At 47.0% G+C, this 20360-nt stretch overlaps 1 pseudogene; it reads left to right on the forward strand.

The window, feature by feature from the left end:
• Nucleotides 1–7781: 7781 nt before the first annotated feature.
• The window catches only part of LOC113626711 (frataxin, mitochondrial-like), a 186746-nt pseudogene continuing 174167 nt past the window's right edge, over nt 7782–20360 (forward strand).

Raw genomic sequence — 20360 nt, forward strand, 5'->3', positions numbered from 1 at the left:
AATTTTTAAGATCTACTCTTCTAGCAAGTTTCAAACATACACCAGGCCGTACATTACATCTCTGGTATACGTATAAAGTATATTCACATATTTTATAACTGGAAGTGTGTACCTTTTGACTCCCTCCACCCATCTTTCTACATAATAATAAAACTAAGAAAGGTGAGAATTTTTTAATCCTTTATGACCTGTGTAATTTAAATATTGAATCATATTTCTAAGCCATAACTCTCTGATACATAGCTCATGCCATTATGCCCAGTTTATACTGAGGAATGATTGACCAATTAATCATTTTTCTTACCAGTTTCAACCTTTAAAGTCATTACAGTTATGGAAGGCAAATATTTAGTTATGTTTTGATTTGTTATCTTTAAGAGACAGTAGTGCCCAAGATACCTTCCTTCTGTTTGTAATACATTGATTTACAAATTAGTAAAATCTAATGTCCACTTTCAAAGCTATTTGTTCTCCTTTTGGAGATTCCTGTCCTCACTCAGTTTTTGAGTCATGAATAACTTGGATATGCAGAGTTCTAGCATGGTGAGCTCAGATATCGGTACGTGGAATGACATGACAATGACTGTCTCTCGAGACTGGACTCTGAACATTGATTGGGACACCTTCTGTTTCCATCATTCCTTCCAACAGTTAGTAGAAACCAAGGGCATTAAAATCTGAAATGATCTGCAAACACAAATCTGATGGAAAGGACTCTGTTCAAACTTCAGATTACTATGAAAAGTATATTTCAAATAGGGGGTCATTTAAAGTGTCAGCCCTTTTCACGGTGATAGTTATCTTAAATATAATGTGAGTATTCATCTCTAAGTTCTGGTCAGATAGTTGGAAACTTACAGTGACAATGTGTAACATCTTGTTTGTTGTCATGGAAGCCCTGTAATGTCAAGAAACCCTCCTGACAAAACTGGAAGCTGCAGAGAGGTGCCCAAGTTGCCCTCACTCTAGCTTCTCAGAAAAAAAGATTTCAAAAAAAGGAGTCACAAAGTTACAGGTGACCTCTTACTTTTCTTAAAATTTCTGTTTTGATAAAAGCATGCCCCCCTTTTTTCTGAGACACTTGGATTTAAAAATTTTTTTTTATTTTATATTGGACTATAGTGGATTAACCATGTTGTTAGTTTCAGGTGTACAGCAAAGTGATTCAGTTATACACATACGTGTATCTATTCTTTTCAAATTATTTCCCCATTTAGTTTATCACAGAATACTGAGCAGAATTCCCTGTGCTATACAGTAGGTCCTTGTTGGTTATCTATTTTAAATATAGCAGTGTGTACATGTCAATCCCAAACTCCCCATCTAAGACACTTAGATTTCTAAGTTTCTTGTTATTTTCTTCCAGAGGCTTTCCTTTTCCAGAGTGGAATCCCGTCTCAGGACTAGAAGGTCTGATATTTCAGACGCTGGTTTAAAAGTCATCCATTTTGCCAATGGTTTCCATGCCAGGAGAATAGTCTAATGGCATTGCTTTGACGTGAATCGATGCAGTTGGCTTTTTTGGCGACACTGGCAATGCAGTTGCCCAGTGCACTCCTGGCAGGAGGCGCAGTGATTCCGCCTGCCCTTGTTTCCCCTCTGCTGGGTATCATCGGGACATTTCCCAAGAACAACTTTGGCCTTTCTTAAGCCACAATTCCTCAAAGACAATAAATGTTTTTTCTCCTGTAGGGATAATGTTTGGCCTTCTTACTCTCTCTCTTTCCAAGTGTTTCCTTCTTGAAAATCCCCACTTCCTAGCGTCCTTCAAGGCCAGTCAAACCCTCAGCATCGTAGAAAAGCCAAACGGAAGGAGCCCATGAGAGCAGGCGCGGGCCCGTAGGTGCCTGTGTTCAGGTGCTCAAGCCTGTGCTGAACAGCAGGAGGGCTGAGGCTGGGGGGAGGGGCGGGGCGGGGCCCACGCAGATTGGACACGCTGGGAAATTGTTTTGAGACCGGGTTCGTGGTCTCCGTGGTGTCTATTAAAGGTTACCGTCATTGTGCCGCCTGTATTAGGAGGGAGGGAAGAGCAGATAGGTCGACATTAAGGAGAGAGAACGTGCCAGTGAGAAGGCAGAATTAGGCCCCCAGACCAGCGAGGCAGCTGGTGAAATGCAACAGGTACAGGCCTGGGCATGCTGCACAGACGTAACCGTAACTCAGTGGTCGGAAGCGAGAAAGGAGAGGGAATGACGTGGACTGTTGCCTGGGGGTCATGGCCAGGTGGATGGAGAGGCAGGTCTACCTACTGGAGATGGTTCGTGGATTTCATTTGGTAAGAAAGAAAGAGCGAATGGGAGCGTGGCCTTGCTAGGGTTAAAGATCCTTAAGCTTTAGAGAGAATGTATAAAAGAAAATTTCTTTCTGAAATAATTTATGGAAATGCCGTGCTCCTTTGAAGGTTCCATGTCACCGCATGGCACTACGCAATGTTCTCTTTCTTCACCTGTCAGGCAAAGACCACCTCGAAGAGTCTCACTGCTGATTACTAGTTAATTGTCATTAATAAGTGACAACTGACATTATGGGGGCTTAATGCAGAGAGAAGAGAAAAGAGCCACAGATATTCTAATGAGCTGACTCCTACGTGCCCTCTATTGTTGTTGAAATGAGGAGCTGTCGTCATTGTTCAGGAGATGGGCTTCAATTGCTCTGGAAAATATTCTCTTTTAATTTCTTTATGCAGAGATAATTCCCGGTACTCTGTATTTCTCCCTCTCCCACCCCCCTCTGCTTTGAGCACACACGCACACGTGTGCACACACACACACGCACACACTTTCCCACTGTCCTGTGAGCAGTCTAAAAACTCCCAACTTGTGAGCTCCTGTAACTTGTTCCTGAACAAGGAAGTAGGACCCTGTAACAAAGCAGATAGAACAGGAAAGACTTTTAATACCCTAGTCATAGTTGACTTGGATGGGGACCAAGGTGGAAAGGTCCAGAGCTGAGAAATGAAGAGTGGAAGCAAGACGAAGAGAAAGAATTGATTCAACAAGAAAAGTTCCACCAGTCACAATGGGAGAGCGACATGTGCTGACCAGGAGCCCGTGAACACACGTCACAGCCCATCCACCCGAGAGGAACGTTACTCTTCCCAGCGCTTAGATCTTTAAAACGCTGACAACAACCCTCAAAATCCCCACAGAATCTTCCAGAAGAGAAGCCAGAGTTGAGGGAAAATGATTCAATAGGTATCGAACTTTAAGTTACACCAGTTGCCATGTGTTTTCCGTAAGTTTCACCCAAACAGAACTTTGCCAGTTAGAATCCTTAACCACCAGGACCCTGTTCTTTCCTGCACATGTGTGTGTGTATATGCACGTAAATGCAGTCCTTTATTTTGACATTAGAGTAGAAAGCAAAGTAAAAAGTGTACAGCCAAATAATACCCAAGTTGGCTGGAGCCCCTCACTGTGTCCTCCGTCCGTCCGTAGGGAAAGGGGAAGATGTTAGAACGTAGGCTGCACTCAGCTCTAATACTGAAGGTTTCCAGACAGGAGCATGGCAGGATGATCTTGGGGAAGACGCAGGCTGAAGCCAATAGGAATAAGATGCGTTGTTTTTCAAGTGCCAAAGCCTCCTAACAGCAATCTCCCGTGCTATCAGATCATTTCACACCATGCCATCCACCTTCTTTCAGGTCTTATCACACAGGTGCAGTTTCAAGGCTGCTGTGTGAAGGCTGCACTGCTAAAGAGAAAAATCCTGGCTTGAGGCTTAAAACACTGCCGTGCAGTCACTCCTTTGTGCAATGGCAGACCCTCTGCCGTGTTCATTTCTGCTCTGTGATGGGTTTGGGAAGCAGGGTTTCATTTTGAATGGCAGTGGGCTGCGGGGCCTGGCCTTTCCCCATGTTGGCATCAACCTGGACCTCCAGATGATCCTAACAGGACACAAGACAGGACCATCCTTGTGTTCCAGTCGGTTTGCTGACAGCCGCATGGCAGCACTCTTGACGTGTGTCGGGATCTCAATAAAAACGCCCGAATCTTGTGCGTGCGTGAAGCTGTGGGACCACATCTGGAGCATTTATACTCACGTCGTTGAGTTTTCAGACCTAAGTTCTCAGCTTGACACTTAGAGTTGGTTTGTTGTTTTATTTGGAAACGCTGGAGCTTGGTCCCAGCTTGGTATCCTCTGTAACTGTGATCAGCCTGACACCAATATCCTCACCTAAGTTTTGTACAAAAATGTGGACAAGGATATAACGAGGTTGTTCCAGGCACTGGCTGGCCTCCCCAAGTGCACACCGATCCATCACTGGTCAGGAATTTGCTGGCTTCATGCTACTGTGGAAAGAGCACGGGATTCAGAGGCTGGAGATCAGACTATTTTATGAACCTCAGTTTCTTTTTCATCAAAGTTATAACAGCACACGGAATGTGCCTCACCCTGGGATCAATGTTATTATTGTCGTTAGATTTGCTCCATCAATTACAAATATATCTTATTAGACAGGCATCGTCTCTCATTCACAAAAATATCAAGACTTTTTCAAGCACCTCTTTTAAAGTGGCAGACAGACAAATGCACTGGTAGGTTGGTGAGATTAATCACGTGTCTGCATCGTGAGGAGAGTAAAACCTCACGGAGGTGTCACGGCTCCAAGGGCACCCTCCTCCGTTACCGCCAAACTGGCTCGATTAAAATCTGATTGTTGCAACCTCTAAGATGTGAGCGTCAGTAAAGTCTGAGCTGGAGAGAGAGAAAGGGGTCCGGACGAGAAGGAGGTAAGTTGTGGAAGGTTTGGTTTGGTTGTTCACAGTTGAACCGGGTAGACGTGTGGTCGGGATGCAGCGTGGCCGCGTCCTGCTCGCGATGCAGGTTTCCAGGGGAGATGTGCAGACGGGTTGCTTGGTCGATAAGCAATGTTTGGTACCGTGTGGACCGTGGGCCTCACTGGGCCCCAGGTGGACTATGGCGTGTTGTGCGTGGGGCAGAGTCGGAGGACTTCGGGGTGCTTAATAGAAGCAGGTGGAAAGCCCCTACCTACCCTTTGCCATGAGCCCCATGGGGTTCCTGCTTGGTTTCCTGGGGGTTGGGGTCTGAACTTTCCAGAGAATAGGCACTTCCCAGGGGACCAGCAGCTGGCGTCTCTTTCCTCCGCTTGACAGAAGTCCTGCTGAAACCCAGTTGTTATATGAGGTCCTAACCCAGACCCAAGCTCCTCTCCTTGGGTTGGAATAAGGGTCGGGGAGAGGACGCCTATGTCTTCCCCTGGGGTTTGGAAGGTGTAGCCAGCAGCGGCAGGTGATCTCCGGGCTGGGAGGACTCACCGCTTCGTTCTGCTGCGTTGAATCAAAGGGGCTTCAGCGAGACCCGGGATCTGGATGAGCGAGATCACATGGTCATGTACCACCGCCACTTTGATGATTTGTTTTTGGTATTTGGATGATTTTGGTATTTAGTTTATGTTCCGGAAACGTACATCGTTTGGTTCAGTTTTGATACCTTCCTTCAGACCAATTGTCTGTTTCAGCTCACCCTCACCACGCTATCAGTTACCTGCATTTAGGTATTTTCAGCTGTTCGAATCATTGCTTAGCTTGATTTAATTTATCGTTCTTTTAGGTCCACCAAGCCTCATCCACAACGTTCGAAGCATCCCTGGCGTGACAGTCGAGGGTCTAGGGCCCAGTTTCACTTACAGCGATGTCGATAGACATTCTCTGCTTCTTTATTTTTCTTGCTGGCCTCATGGGTTCGTTTCCCATGGGTGTGTAGCAAATCACCGCAAACATAGTGGCTATAAACAGCACACCTGGATCCTCTTCTCAGCATCTCACTGGGCTGAGATCAAGGTTGGCTGAGGTCTCATCTGGGGATCGAGCTCTTCTAAACTCTGGTTGTTGGCAAAATTCAGTCCCTCACTTGCAGGACTGATGTCCCCAGCCACCAAAGTCTGCCCACTGTCTCTGCCGAGTGGCCCCTCCACAATACAGCCACTTGTTCCTTCCAGCCAGCGGGACAGCACCTCTGTCGCTTCAGGTCTCTTTTATGAGACACCTGATTAGGCCAGGCCCACCAGGGATCATCTCCCTTTTGATGAACTCAAAGTCACCTGACCAGGAACCTTCACCACCTCTCACATCCCTTCCCTTGGCCGTATAAGGTAAGCTGATCGTGGCAGTGACATCCGACCAGTCCCAGGCCCTGCCCACGTTCCAGGGGAAGCAATCACCCAGGGCATCCGCGTCGCACCTGAGCCTGAGGTCAAGTGCCTCTGGTGTAAAAGGTCAAGTCCAAATACCCTCATGTGGCTCACGGGATGTGGGCTGACCACTTGATCTCCTTTCTTGCTGAGCTGCAGCCCCCCTCCCTTCTGTTCTCGGGTCCAGACATCCAGCTGATTTCAGTTCTGAAACGTGGTCCGTTGTCTCTGCGCCAGTGCCTCCTCTCCCCGCTCTTCTGTGAGTCCCCACAGCTCAGCTTGAACGTTGCTTTCTCTGGAAATCCTCCCTGAATTCCCCATCCACACCCACAGTCAGCTGCTCTGCTCTGGGCGTCTGTAAAGCCACGCTTCTCTTCCCCAGGGTTGTCATCCCATTTCTCTTCCTTTGCAGCAGTGGTCTCTTCCCCAGCTAAACTGCAAACCACCGGGACGCAGCTACCACGGATTGTGCCGCAGCTTGTGAGGCATTTCTTGGGTGGTGGGCTTGGGCGGGGCCCTGGACAGTGGAGCCTGGGTGAGCTGTCTGCCAGTGCTGGGCTGCTCACGGATGAGCTGGCCGTGGCCAGGTGGGGCCCCCTCGCGGACACCATCACTCCATCTCCTCTTTAGGCTTCTGGTGTGTACATCTAACGGCCCTCCTGGCACGGCCTGTGTCCCTCTTCCTCAGTCCGGTTCTGAAAGGTCCAGAACTGGGGGCAGTGCTAAGTGGGCTTGTGCTGCCCTGCGGCCCCGTGGAGTGGTCATTGTGGCTGGTCTTGGAGGGCAGCCAGGATGACAGACGGGGGTCAGCTCCAGAGTCAGGCCAGCCCCGTGTCAGATCCCATTCATCCAAAAGGGTGGCCGCTTGACTCAGTTTCCCTGTCTGAAATCTGAGGCTGACAACAGCGTGTCCTTCCTCTTAGCGCCGACGTGACGATGAAATGAGAAGATATCCACGGGGTGCTTGGCATCGAGTCTGGCCCAGGGGAAGTTCTCAGTAAAGAAGAGCTCTAATTCTTTGCAAAAACAAGGCCTCGTGTCTCTGAGTTCGCCCTCTGTGTTGACATCGTTGGCAATCTGCAGCGAAAGTACTGTTTCTAGAAGTTTCATCTCCTGTGAGATGGGCTCAGGTCAGGTCAGGAGGCACAGGGAGTGCTCTCCTCGGGCCGCAGTTAAAGCTTGAAGGTCAGAATCAAGAAAGAAGTGACTTCCCCGTGCTGACTCCTAAGGATGGAGTGCTGACCCCCAGCGTGAGAAAGGACCCCGCTGGCTACAAGGATTTGATGAGGGGGGAGTAATGTGGTTTTAAAATAAGCTTTAGATAGACAGTGAATTTGCATGTATTTGGCCAAAAACACTCCGAAATTCTTCTAGTTCGTGGCTTGAAAATATCTTACAAAAGAGATGCATCTTCCGTGCTGATAACTGTTGGCTCACAGAGCATTTATAATTACAAGATAATGACATTTTAGTCCAATAAATGCGAGATCGTTAAATCTGATATCGGTTAGTCATCAAAAATTTGGCGAATACCATGCAGTTGTATCACATGAGTGTTTTAGCGGCGTCCGCGGTGTGTGCCCTGATGATGAGATCCTGCAGCTTCCATGCAGACTCGACCGCTGAAATGGCCATCACCCGAGCTCACCTGGCTGACGTTCGCTGCCGAGCTCAGGTGAGCAAGCCCCAACCTGTATCCAATGTCTGGAAACAGCTGGAGAAGAGGCTGAGCTACGGGGAGGATGAGGTGACCCGGGATCCTCCAGGCCCAGCAGCTGACGCCCTAAGCTGGAGGGAGGTGTTTGTTCAGTGTTACTATTTCTGCCAGTGCAGAATTGGGAACAAGAAGCTTCCCTTTGTTAAAACACTGATTTTTGCCAAGATATTTTAAAGAGTGTTCATTTGGGGAGAGACGGAGGTAGAGGAGTGTGTCCAGGGTGGACCCGTTCTGTGTGAGAGAAGAGAATCTCAGAGCACAATCTTCCTCCTGGCTCCCTGCTCAGTGGCCACTGTTTTGATTAGCCTGTCCTGTAGGTATCATTAGGGGGAAAGGATTCAGTCCATAAATATGAAAACAAGCCCATAATTGACCCTTGGACTGAGTTTGTTTACAGTAGGTTTTGCTATTGGAAAAGGGCCTCTTTGGAGAGCTCCACGGGAGGAATAAATGTCCCACCCTCTGGGGACAAAGGCCCTTTCCAGGCGCTGGGTTTGGGAGGGAGGGGAGAGGGCAGGAGAGAAGGAAGGGATGAGCTGTGGTGGGGGGGGGGAATGGGGAGGTGTATTTGCTGTAAACACACCTGGAGAGGGCTCAGCAGTGCCTGCGAGGATGTACCCATCATGCTCGGTACTCCGAGGGTTCTGGAAGGCCCAGCCCTAAAGGCCTCTCTGCGTGTCCTATTCAGTGTCATTAGGGTCCAGTGTAGACACGCCTGGGAGGAGGGGCCACCTGACGGGCCCACTGGAGGTGAGAGATGCAACAGAACACAAAACAGCGCAGGGGGGCTGCCACGGCTTCTGGTGGCTCTTCTGTCAGGGTCCCCGCTAAGTGGGCCAAGCCCTGGTGGGGTGTCTGGCCTGGAAGTCCTGCTGCACAACCGCAGGTGTTTTCCCTTGTCCTTTCCCCATTTCTGGAACTCCCACCGCTGACTGGAAAGAACGCGTGGTGTCGTGACTGCATTAGGACCGTTTCTAACGTAGCTGGACTGGGGCGTGGTGAGCAAAGAAGACAATTCACCCCAAGACTCAGGTGCAGGAAGTCAGGGAGCTCGCCTCCACCCCCTTCCCAGACACTGACCAACCAACCGCACCTTCAGATCTGGGCTGGAGGCTGCTGGGAGATGACTGGTCCTCCAGGGAATCTAGGCCCTGAAGATGGGGCACCTCCCCGAGATGTGCTGATTCCCAAGGCTGCACAGACCCTCCTCCGATGCCCCTGAAATAGGCTTCTGCTTGGCTCCGCCTCCTCTGTGACCCTGACATGGGCCAGGCATGTCTTCTGTTCCACGGATCGCGGCCTCAGTTCTCTACCACTTGTTATCAACCAGGAAAAAAAAACAGGGGAAGATGGCTTCTTTAGGGGAAGAAGGGCGCTTCTGTTTTTCTCCCCTATCCAAGCTCTCCTTCCTGTCTTCTCTTGGGATCTTCAGAGTCATCTTTATATGCAAACGTTTCGTTCCACCTCAAAAACGCTGCCCTAATATACTGGCATCTTTGAAAAACACTGGGCTAAACACAGCTGAATCCACTTCCTCCTGGCGAGATTCTTCGAGTCTTTAGTGTGTGCTGTGAACTTCCAAGAGTGAATATGGTGATAGTGCTTCACCAAAAATTGTTTTTCTATTTTTATAATATTTATTGGTAAATATCATATAAAATGTACAATTTTAACCATTTTTAAATGTACAGGTCAGGGCATTAAATACATTCTCCTGGTTGTACAACCATGACCACTACCTCCTTCCAGAACTTTTTCATCATCCCAAAATGAAACTGTGTCCCCATTAAACAACCACCCCCATTTCCCCTCCCCGCTCAGCTCCTAACGCCATGGATTCCACCTTCTGTCTATGAATTTGCCTACTCTAGGTAGCTCATGTGTGTGGAATCATACAGTTTTTGTCCTTCTGCGTCTGGCTTATCTCACTTACCATAATGTCTTCAAGGTTCATTCATATTGTGGATGTGTCAGAATTCCCTTCCTTTTTGTAAACCATTTTTAAAACTTGAAGTCTAGTTAATTTACAATGTTGTGTTAGCTTCAGGTCTACAGCCAAGTGATTCAATATCTGTCTATCTACATCTATATCTGTATCTATATCATCTATAACTATATAGATATATTCTTTTCCATTATAGCTTATTATAAGACTTTGAATATAGTTCCCTGTGCTATCCAGTAGGTCCTTGTTGCTTGTCTATTTTATATATAGTAGTGAGAACTTCCTTCCTTTTTGAGGATGAATAACATTCCATCGTATGGATAGACCATGCTTTGTTTATGCATTCATCCATCAGTGGATACTTGTGTTGTTTCCACCTTTTACTATTGTGAATAGCGCTGCTGTGAACATGGATGAATAAGTATGTGCTTGAATCCCTGCTCTCAGTTCTTTTGTGTGTATACCCAGAAGTGTTGATAGAATTGCTGGATCGCACGGCAATTCCACGTTTAACTTTCTGAGGAAACACCAAACTGTTTTCCATAGCAGCCGTGCTATCTCACACTCCCCCCAGAAACACACAAGAATTCCAGTTTCTCCACATTCTCGCCAGCACTTGTTATTTTCCTTTTTTTTTTTTTTTGCGGTACGCGGGCCTCTCACTGCTGCGGCCTCTCCCGTTGCGGAGCACAGGCTCCGGACGCGCAGGCTCAGCGGCCGTGGCTCACGGGCCCAGCCGCTCCGCGGCATGTGGGATCTTCCCGGACCAGGGCACGAACCCGTGTCCCCTGCATCGGCAGGCGGACTCTCAACCACTGCGCCACCAGGGAAGCCTTTTCCATTATTTTTGATAATAGCCATCCTGGTGGGTGTGAAGAGGTATCACCTTGTATTCATTTGCATTTCCCTGATGACCAGTGATGTTGAGCATCTTTTCACGTGCTTGTTGGCCATTTGTATATCTTCTTTGGAGGAATGTCTATTCATGTCCTTTGCCCATTTTTTGATCGGGCTGTTTGTGGGTTTGTTGTTGTTGTTGTTAAGTTGTAGGAATTCTTTATGTATTTTGGATATTAATTCCTTATCAGATAGAAGATTTGAACATATGTTCTCCCATTCTGTGAGCTGTCTTTTTACTCTCTTGATAGTATCCGTCGATGCAGAGAAGTTTGTAATTTTGAAGAAGCACAGTTTATCTTTTCTTTTTGTTGCCTGTGTTTGTGGTGTCCTAACCAAGAATCATTGCCAAACCCAACGTCATCAAGATTTTCCTGTCTGTCTTCTTTTAAGAGTTTTATAGTTTTCGCTCTTCTGGTTAGATCTTTGATCCATCTTGAGTTAATCTTTGTATATCGTATAAGGTAAGGGTCTAACTATATTCTTTTGCATGTAGATGCCCAGTTGTCTCCACATTTGTTGAATGACTGTCCCTTCCTCACTGAATGATCTAAGTGTCCTTTGAAAATCATCTGACCATACATGCAAGGGTTCATTTCTGGGCTGTTCATTCTGTTCAATTGGTCTTTAGTCTGTCCTTGTGCCTTATGCCTGTTCTGATGACTGCAGCTCTGTAGTAAGTTTTGAAGTCAGGAAGTATGAGTGCAACTCTTGTAGTTCTTTTTCAAGGTTGTTTTGGCTAACCCCCAATTTTTGGATTATCATTCTTCTTTTTTTTTCTGGACCTATTAACATTTCCAGATAAATAATCCATAGAACTAGCTTGGACAACTTTACTTCAAAGGTATGTTTCCCCAAACCATAAAATTAGTTTATAATTTGTCTTCCTAAAGTCTGTAAGAAAGCTATTCATCCATTTTCATCCATGTTCAACGTAAGAAAGTAATGGTCAGGCTGCTAAAAAAAATGTCAGTGGCTTGCATTTTATTCCTGTCCCTGAAGACTCACTGCTACGTGAGAAATCGAGTATCCTTGTCTTCCTTCTAGGTCTGGTGACTGAATTTTTCTGTGTTTTAGCTGCAGCCTTCCCCATCCGTGAGCCTGGAAGGCAGCCTGTTCGAGATGTTGTGACAATTAATGCAATGGAATCTGTAGAAATGCTTTGAATACTTTGAAAGAAAAGTGTCATGTAAATTCAAGGGAAAGTACTAGCAGAACTCTCGAATCAGGGCAAACATGGATTTCCCCCATCATTTTATGGAATATTGCAGGTGGAACATTCCCTTCTCCAGCAATCCTGAGATTACCTGAAATCTATGACAAACGCGCTTACCCTAACTTCCGTAATGAAGTCGTGTTACGGAAAAATGCCTCTAAGGCAGACCAAACGTGAATTGCTTCAGCTGCTGTCTAGACACTGAAGGTTCCAGGGCAATCTCTGGCTGCAGGACCAGGCCTTGCAGAGTCCCTGTCATTTTTCAAGCCCACTCAGATACATGGCTCCCTCCTGAATGTTTTCATTTTAATTTTTATTAACGTGATACATATACTTTATTTTTAAAAACATATACTTCTATAGGGCTGATTATGGGGAAAAACCTGTTCCTAAATCACCTTTCCAGTCTCTTCATCCAGAGGCTGATGGTTTTATTTGAAGGTCTAGATACTATGTGCTGCCTTCCTGCTCTGGATAAAGCAAGGTTGCTGCATTACTGCACCTCCCTGCACCTCCCGCAATACCCATACGTCCTTCCCATCATCCTCCAGTAAAACTATCTGTTTGCTTAGATCAATAGTCCATTTTTATGTTACTATGACTTTTAAAATATTATTTAGAGTTGAACTGCATGACATAGTAGGATTGCCTTTCTCTTTTTGTGCATTGTTTATTTTCTGGTGTTAAGTTTTGGGGAGTGAGGGGAGTGGAGGGGCTCACATTTCCATGTTTCTTTCTCTGATTCAGCCCCAAAGGGCCTGGCGCTGTGGCTGGTTCCCATTTTCTTGATACGTTTTCTTCACTTGGCTCTTGTTTTCCTTGCTTTCCTTTTTTTTTAAAGATATTTTGTTTGTTTTGTTTTATGTGATGTGGACCAGTTTTAAAGTCTTTATTGAATTTGTTCCAATAGTGCTTCTGTTTTATGTTTTGGTGTGTTGGCCGCGAGGCATACGGGATCTTAGTTCCCAGGCCAGGGATCGAACCCACACCCCCTGCATTGGAAGGCGAAGTCTTAACCACTGGACAGCCGGGGAAGTCACTCCTTGCTTTCTTAGCGTCCTTCTTGGTCCCCCCTTTCTGTCTGGCCTCCTAGTTCTTCTGCTATAGGTTCTTCCAAGATTTAAAAAGTGAACACGATATCAGCGGGTATTAGAAAACCTCACTCTCATTTGGAGGAGACAAACACACGTCCTCTTTCCTACATGACAGCTGCTATAGCCTGACCTTGTTTTCATTCTTTTCCAAATTATTCTTTTAAAAGATTGATCTAAAAAGCATCAGTGGGGAAAAGAATTATAGAAGGACTACTTGAGAAATAGAGGTAGGTTTACATGCAATAATTTTCTTCTATGAGGCCATTGCTGGGGGTGGGAGATTTAGGGATATTTAGGGTATACACACACACACACACACACACACACACACACACACACACACACAATTTATCCTCAACCAGGGGCACTAAGTGAGAAGTTAACACGCAATTTCTATTAACAATAATAAGAATTGTGTGAGTGTGTCCCCATTCACAGCACTGGAGATTTACCCCTTAGGGTCCACATAAATTTGAGGGGTTGACCATGTGAAATGTTCTTTTATGGGCAATAAGGGCACTGAGAAGCAGCTACATGTTTTTCTAAACCTGGCCACCCACCAGTATGTCTGCATAATTCTTCAATTTTTCTTCCTGGAATCTGAAGATAGTGAACACTTTGCTGATAGGGTGTAGTCACTACCTACGGCTCTCCATCTCTCTGCAAAAGCCATGTAACAGCAGTATCTTGTGTTATTAAACCTCGCCCTGGTACCATCATTCCTCCCTTTAGGTGTTTTGATTAGCAATCTTCCAGCTAATATAGAGCAGTGAATGCTATCCCTCTATGCCTGTGCTTTGTGCAGTATGCAGAATACTGTTTGAAAGTGGAAGTTCTCACTGTAAAGAAATAGATTCTCTCTCTCTGACACACAGATACACAGACACAGACACACACATACCAGCCAACTGCTAAGCAGAGTGTTGGGCTTCTGGAATTCTTCCCTTTTCCTTGGGTTGTGTAAAGGCAGAGGTTTCTAATACATTTTGAGATACCTTGAAAATGAAAGCATCAGTACACACCATCCACAATGACCCAAATTCCCTACATAATTCAGGGCGATTCTATCCAGAACAGAGCTCACCCAAATGCAGCAATTCACTTTGGCTTCCCAGACTTTGCTTCTCAATATCCAACAGAGAACTATTAACCCACAGATACCATTGTCAATTACAAGTGTTTTGATGAGTCTTCTTTCCTGCCTGTCCTGAGTCTCCCTGACCGATCTATCCATCACATCCTCTGTCTGGCTCATGGTCGACCCTCCCCTCTTGTTTCTGGAGCCGCGAGTGAATTGCGGGTGTCATCACGTCCCTCGGGTGGTCTCACCAAGCTCCAAAAGCCCGCGACCACGAGCGAGTTCACATTGGCCCCGAAGCTGCTTCGCGGCCACTGTTTCCCGGTGATGTGACCTCTCAGGCACAGGGCATCCCTGGCCCTTTGCCCCGCGCTCCCTCTCTCCACAGTCTTTGTGAGGCTTTTGTGCTTTTGCCTAATTTTTCATAAAGACTTCAAGGCCCCAAACGAAATGTGGCTTAAGGCCAATTTCATGTCTTCTATATTATGTGTTGAGTGCAGTTCGATTTGCAAATTCTACTTTACACAAAGGGAAGAAGGGAAGCGAAATAATGGAGTCGGTTTAGTCTTTCACAGATTAGTGGCGTTGCATCCGGTTATTGATTGGGTCAGAGGTGATATTATGTTATTGGTTGTAGACCTGAGGAAGAGGAACCTGGCGGAGGAGGCCGGGACATGCCAGCCACCTCACCCACGCCGCCCGCCACATCGAGCGAGACGCCCAGAGGCCAGGACCTGCACTACAGAGCTTTCCCAGCACGTAGTAGATGTTTCACTCTGATAATAATTTTTGTTCCCACATGCTGTGTGGCCTAGAATCAGAAAGTCTGGCTCTTTGAGTTCTTAAAATAAAACAGACAATCAAAAAGGAGTTAAAATGGAAAATAATAGGCTGTTTCCCTAAGTTTTAGGGGCCGGGCCTTCCAGACGTCCACCGGGGCCTCGCCTCCTACGCCTCGTATGTCTGCCCGGTGAGGTGAGGGGAAGGCTCCAGACCAGGACCAAGGGGACGCTGGTACCTCCCAACAAGCCCATCAACTCTCTGGAAGGTGGGGCTTTATTTTATTAGCCTCTAAGACGCCCTCAAGCAATTTTTAAAAATTTGTTTCTGAAGTTATTTTTATTAATGTCAGAAGAAAAAGGTTTAAGAGGGTTTACATTAAAAAAAAAATGAATCTTTTCCCAACTTGCATCTACCCTGAGGAGGTGACCTCTGTTAGCAATTTCTTGCATGACCTAAAGCAGGCTCTTGCCAATTCTGGGTGACCCCCTGTCCCTTAGCGGCCCAGAGACAGCCTCTACTTTCTCCCCGATCCCTTCCTGTGGCATCTGAGGGGAGTCCTGGACTGGAGCAAGTGGTGGGCGCTCTGCAGACCTCATTTTTCGTGAGTCCTCTGCTAAGCAAGTAACAAACAGACAACATTTACCCAAGATTTCCCCTTCCAGGCGCTGTCACTGGAGCATTCTCTCATTTAATTCCCTAAGTGAGCTCAACACTAGCTTATGTCCATGTATCAGATGAGAGGACAAAGCCCTCGGTAAGCCTCGCCAGGGAAATGACTTGCCCGTGGTCACGTGACCGGGATGGGGCAGCGGCAGCTCATCTGACGCTTATTCCAGGCCCTTGCTCCTGACCCCCGAGCATAAGGCTTCCTTTGCTGAAATCCTCACCATCCTTGGCTATCAAGCTACACATTCTCGGCTCCTGTCTCACCCTTCTAGGAGGGACTGTCACCACAAGGCACGACATCTGAATTCTCCTGCCCAGCACACCTTTGCCTGCACAGGACTGAGGTTCTCATTTCTTCCTCGTGACCTGTGCACATCTATGCGCCTTGGGAAGGAATGATGCCCTGAGCAAGCTGGAGTCTCTCTTCCACACCACAGGGTGCCTTGTGGCCAGGAGTTCAGGGCTGGCTGCAGCGTCCAGGAGCCGGTGATGGACTTGTAAACAGGGAAGAAAGGCAAGTTGTTAGAGGGAGGCCTCATTCCAGGAAGGCCTGGAAACCCAAGCCGGGCAGATGGCCAAGTGGTTAGCCAATCGCAAAGCCCCCAGAATTGAGAGGCACGGGAGCCGGGGAGCAGGGGCCTCAGTGCCACTGCAGGTGGACCGGGGTCGTCCCCATGGCTGCGGAGGGAGCTCCGGCCCGGTTGCCCCCCAAGTAGATCGTTATAGCAGCCGGGGAGGGTCTCATGCAGCAAATACTCAGCTGGTCTTACCAGCACCTGTGTGGACTGTGGCTTTGAAGTAATCCTTCTGTGTTGACTGAAAAAGTTCATATTAATGTGACATCTTATATTCATGGTCTACCTCTACATGGAGTTTTAAGACGTAATTGAATTGAAAATCTCAGAAGAAACTGTAGAGTGGGAACCCGGTGACGGGGAAGAGAGCGGGTCAGCGATTCAGCTCCGCACAGGGCCTGGGGCTGCGACCACGTGGGGCAGGGCCATGCTGCTTTCACACCTGCGACACCACGCTGTGAGCCCGGGTTACCCTCTACCTGCGCCACGACAGTACAAACAGAATGAGAAATTCGAACAAGACGCGTGTATCCACTGTTGGAACAGGGGCTGACCTGGCTGACTGTCTTTCTGTGAGTGTGCAGGGTTATGGCTTGGTGGGAAGACAGCACGTTTTTATGGACGATGTTGTCTCATTCCCTGCTAGAACTTTTGAAAAAGGAATCTCAATGGTGTCAGCTCCAGAAATCAATTATAGACTAAGTTGTGTTCTTCTGTTTGATTTTCTGTAAGTAGAACAAGGGCCTTTTGGGGGTCTTTTTCAAGGACACCAACTTAGGTAAATACGGGGAATTATAAGTCATTTTTTTGAAGAACTTATAGATGCTGCATACAGACAGCTCTTCAGGGATCGATAGACGTAGAGAATTTCCTCTAGTCCTGTGGGAGTATTTAATTTTTGAGCTGGAATTTGGACTATTGTATTATCAGTGTATCATCCCTCCATCCCACCATCCCTCCATCCCTCCCTCCCTCCACCCCTCCCTCTCCCCTTTCCTCTGTCCCTCTCTCCTTCCGTTCATTTGTTTATATCAAGGATCCACACAGCTACAGGGATAATTATATGAATGGTAAGCGCCACCAGGGTGAGAGGTGGGCCTGCCGTCATGAGAACCAGAGGCTTCTCTGAGGAAGTGACCACAGCTTAGATTTGAAGGCTCAAAAAGTAAAGAGCAGAATCTTATCAATAGGTTTGCTTTGCTTCCCTGCCCCTCTCTGAACCCCCCCCCCATTTGTTTGAGTGCCGTAGTCAGGAGCACTGTCTCCATCCTGGCTGCCCATCTAATGAGAGCAAAGGATGCCCCCGGGAGCTGGGGGGCTCACAGCTCACCGGGGGGCTGCACACAGCTCTGCTCCAGGTGCAGAGAGGGGGAAGGCGACCTCACGGAGAGCCCACCCCCATTCTAGGGGAAGGGGCTTGTGTGTGTGCGTATTTAATTTACTTTTTATGTTCTTGTTTATCTTTCTCCTTTACCGAGATATCTTTTCTACATGTTTCCTTATTTAACTCCCACTCGTGCTTCAAGCCTGAGTTCAGACACCAGCTCCCTCTGGAAGACTTCCAAGGGATGACGTAGACACGCAGCCCCAGACTTCTGGGGCATTCGGTGTGCATCTCGGAGCCGTGCTGGGAGCAGGGGTCGTGCGTTGGAGAGTCTAGGGGGCCGGAGTTCCTTACAGGTGCGCTGTGAACATTTATGGAATGAATGAAAGAATGAATGATGTTGGCATTAGGAACATGTTTCAGAAGGTAGCAGGGCTTTACTCATAGGGCTGGGACTTAGAGGCTGAGGGTTCAGGAAGAGATGGTCGAGGGACGCCTGACTGGGCAGGTGGGACCAGAGCAGAATCGGGAGGAAGATAAGGAGGTGTATATTCAGGGTCCCTCACTTGCACAGTCTCTTCTAAGTAATGTCTTTATGTGGTTGTAAGATTTGTATTGAACAATATTTTCTATAATTTTCCTTTTTTGTTTGTTTGTTTGTTTTTTGCGGTACGCGGGCCTCTCACTGCTGTGGCCTCTCCCGTTGCGGAGCACAGGCTCTGGACGCGCAGGCCCAGCGGCCATGGCTCACGGGCCCAGCCGCTCCGAACCACTGCGCCACCAGGGAAGTCCTGTAATTTTCTTAAAGAAGGTCCCTAAGTAATATAAACGTAAGGCCCCCCAAACCTGCCTCTGCCCCTTGGCTGGGCTATTGAGTTCTTTGGTGATAAAGGTTTAAAGATAAACAGAACATCAAAACATAATCACAGACAACAAACAAAACAATGCCCAAAAATGCAAAACGAGTTTTCTGAGATCTGCTCCCGTGCCAGCGTTCCACCTTGTTTTTAGAGTCATTACCGTTTAATCACAGATAATGCCACGTATCAAAACTTAACTCTAAAATGAGATGAACCCAACAGCACAGATGCAAGTTGACATGAAATTCTTAGTTTACAAGGGTTTGTGATTGCAGGAGAGATTTCATACTTAACTGTACTTAAAAGGAAACCGAATGGTAAAGGCCTTTCACCCCGCTGACTCATGTTCTCTTCCCAGCCTCGTCTCCTCCCCACTCCATCCACTAGTTAAACATTCCTGCCCCCATTTCCAAATAAATCCGATATGAGGTCTGCTTTCCCTCATATGGGGCTGGCCTCCTTTCTTTCTAGCGGTGAAAGTCTATCTAAAACAATGACGGGTTTTAATTATCGTATCCAACAATCAATTTTGGGCAAAGATTTCTGACGGAATATCCTCTTATGGGACCCCTGGACCTGTGATCAATTTCTCTCCTTCAGGTAATCTTGAGAGCAGTAAGTAGGAGGCTTTAAATTGATGCTGAGACCTGCAAGGGACATCTTGTTGGATTCTGTGTAAATCTGGTAACCCTAAGGCCTGTTAGCCAACACTGACTCACAAGCACAAAGGAACTAGTTTTAAAAAAATACACACACACATATATGCACAATATCACTATATATATATTACTTCTGACCATACACGTACTAGGGCTCTTAGAGAAATAAAACAAAATGGAACATATATAAAATAAATCTCTCTCTGTGTGTATATAATATATATAAATCTCTCTCCATATATGTATATACGTACATATATATGTATATAAAATAGCTATATATATATATAGCCCTGTGCTCGGGATGGTGATGGGAATGGCATCTCTGGAAGTCAAGGCAGTGACCGCCAGCATCTCCTGTTGTAGACTTGGCTTCCTGTTAATCGTGAAGACTGCTCGCCGAGATTACAGGCACAGGATACCACGATTAGCTCTTCTCCCCCTGGTGAGTTAGGCGTGGCTTTCACGGAACGTGAGAGGCAGTGTTGGGGGTCACTTTTCGGCAAAGCCTTTAAGAGCTGGTATATTTTCGTTTGCTATGGCTACCATAACCAAGTAACACAATCCAGGTGGCTTGAAACGACAGAAACTTCTTATCTCAGTTCTGGAGGCTGGAACTCTGAAATCAAGGTGTCAGCAGGGCCATGGTCCCTCTGCAGTCTCTGGCGGAGGAGCCTTTCTTCCCTCTTCCAGCATCTGGAGGCTCCGGGTTACCCTTGCCGTCCCTTGGCTTGTGGCATCATCCCTCCAATCGCTTTCTCCTTCATCACGTGGCCTCCTCCTCTGTGTCTGTACCTTCTCCTCTTATTATGAGGACCCCGGTCATGTTAGGTTTAGGGCTCACCTACTCCAGTATGACTGCATCTGAACTAATTATGTCAGCCACAGCCCTATTTCCAAATCAGGTCACATCATGAGTTACTAGGCAGTTAGGACTTGTACATATCTTTTTGAAGGAGACAATTCAACCCATAGCAATGATTGACACGATTCCTTCCCCTTGTCGCCATAACAACCATCCCCAGCAGCCTGCATCCCTGAGTTAATGAGGAGTAGACCCTCAAATTGGACATGTAGCATAAACATGGAAAGACCTTTGTTTTTTTAAGCAACTGAGAATTTTGGGCTTAGCCGTCCTGTCTGACCAGCAGAAATCTGAAGAATATGCTTCTGTACTTATTTTTTGGCTTATAGCTTTGTATAGTATCTATTAATTCATTGAAGTCTGCTAATTAGCCTCCAACATTCATTCTCTTCTTTCTCCCCACCAAGCTGGCGACTTCCCTGGCGGTCCAGTGGTTAAGAATCTGCGCTTCCACTGCAGGGGGCATGGGTTCCATTCCTGGTCGGGGAACTAGGATCCCGCATGCCTTGCGGTGTGGTCAAAAGAGA

This window comes from Aethalodelphis obliquidens, unplaced genomic scaffold (genome assembly GCF_003676395.1).
Source record: "Aethalodelphis obliquidens isolate GAN/ISIS:26980383/991018 unplaced genomic scaffold, ASM367639v1 scaffold19, whole genome shotgun sequence".
In the NCBI taxonomy this organism is placed as follows: domain Eukaryota; kingdom Metazoa; phylum Chordata; class Mammalia; order Artiodactyla; family Delphinidae; genus Aethalodelphis; species Aethalodelphis obliquidens.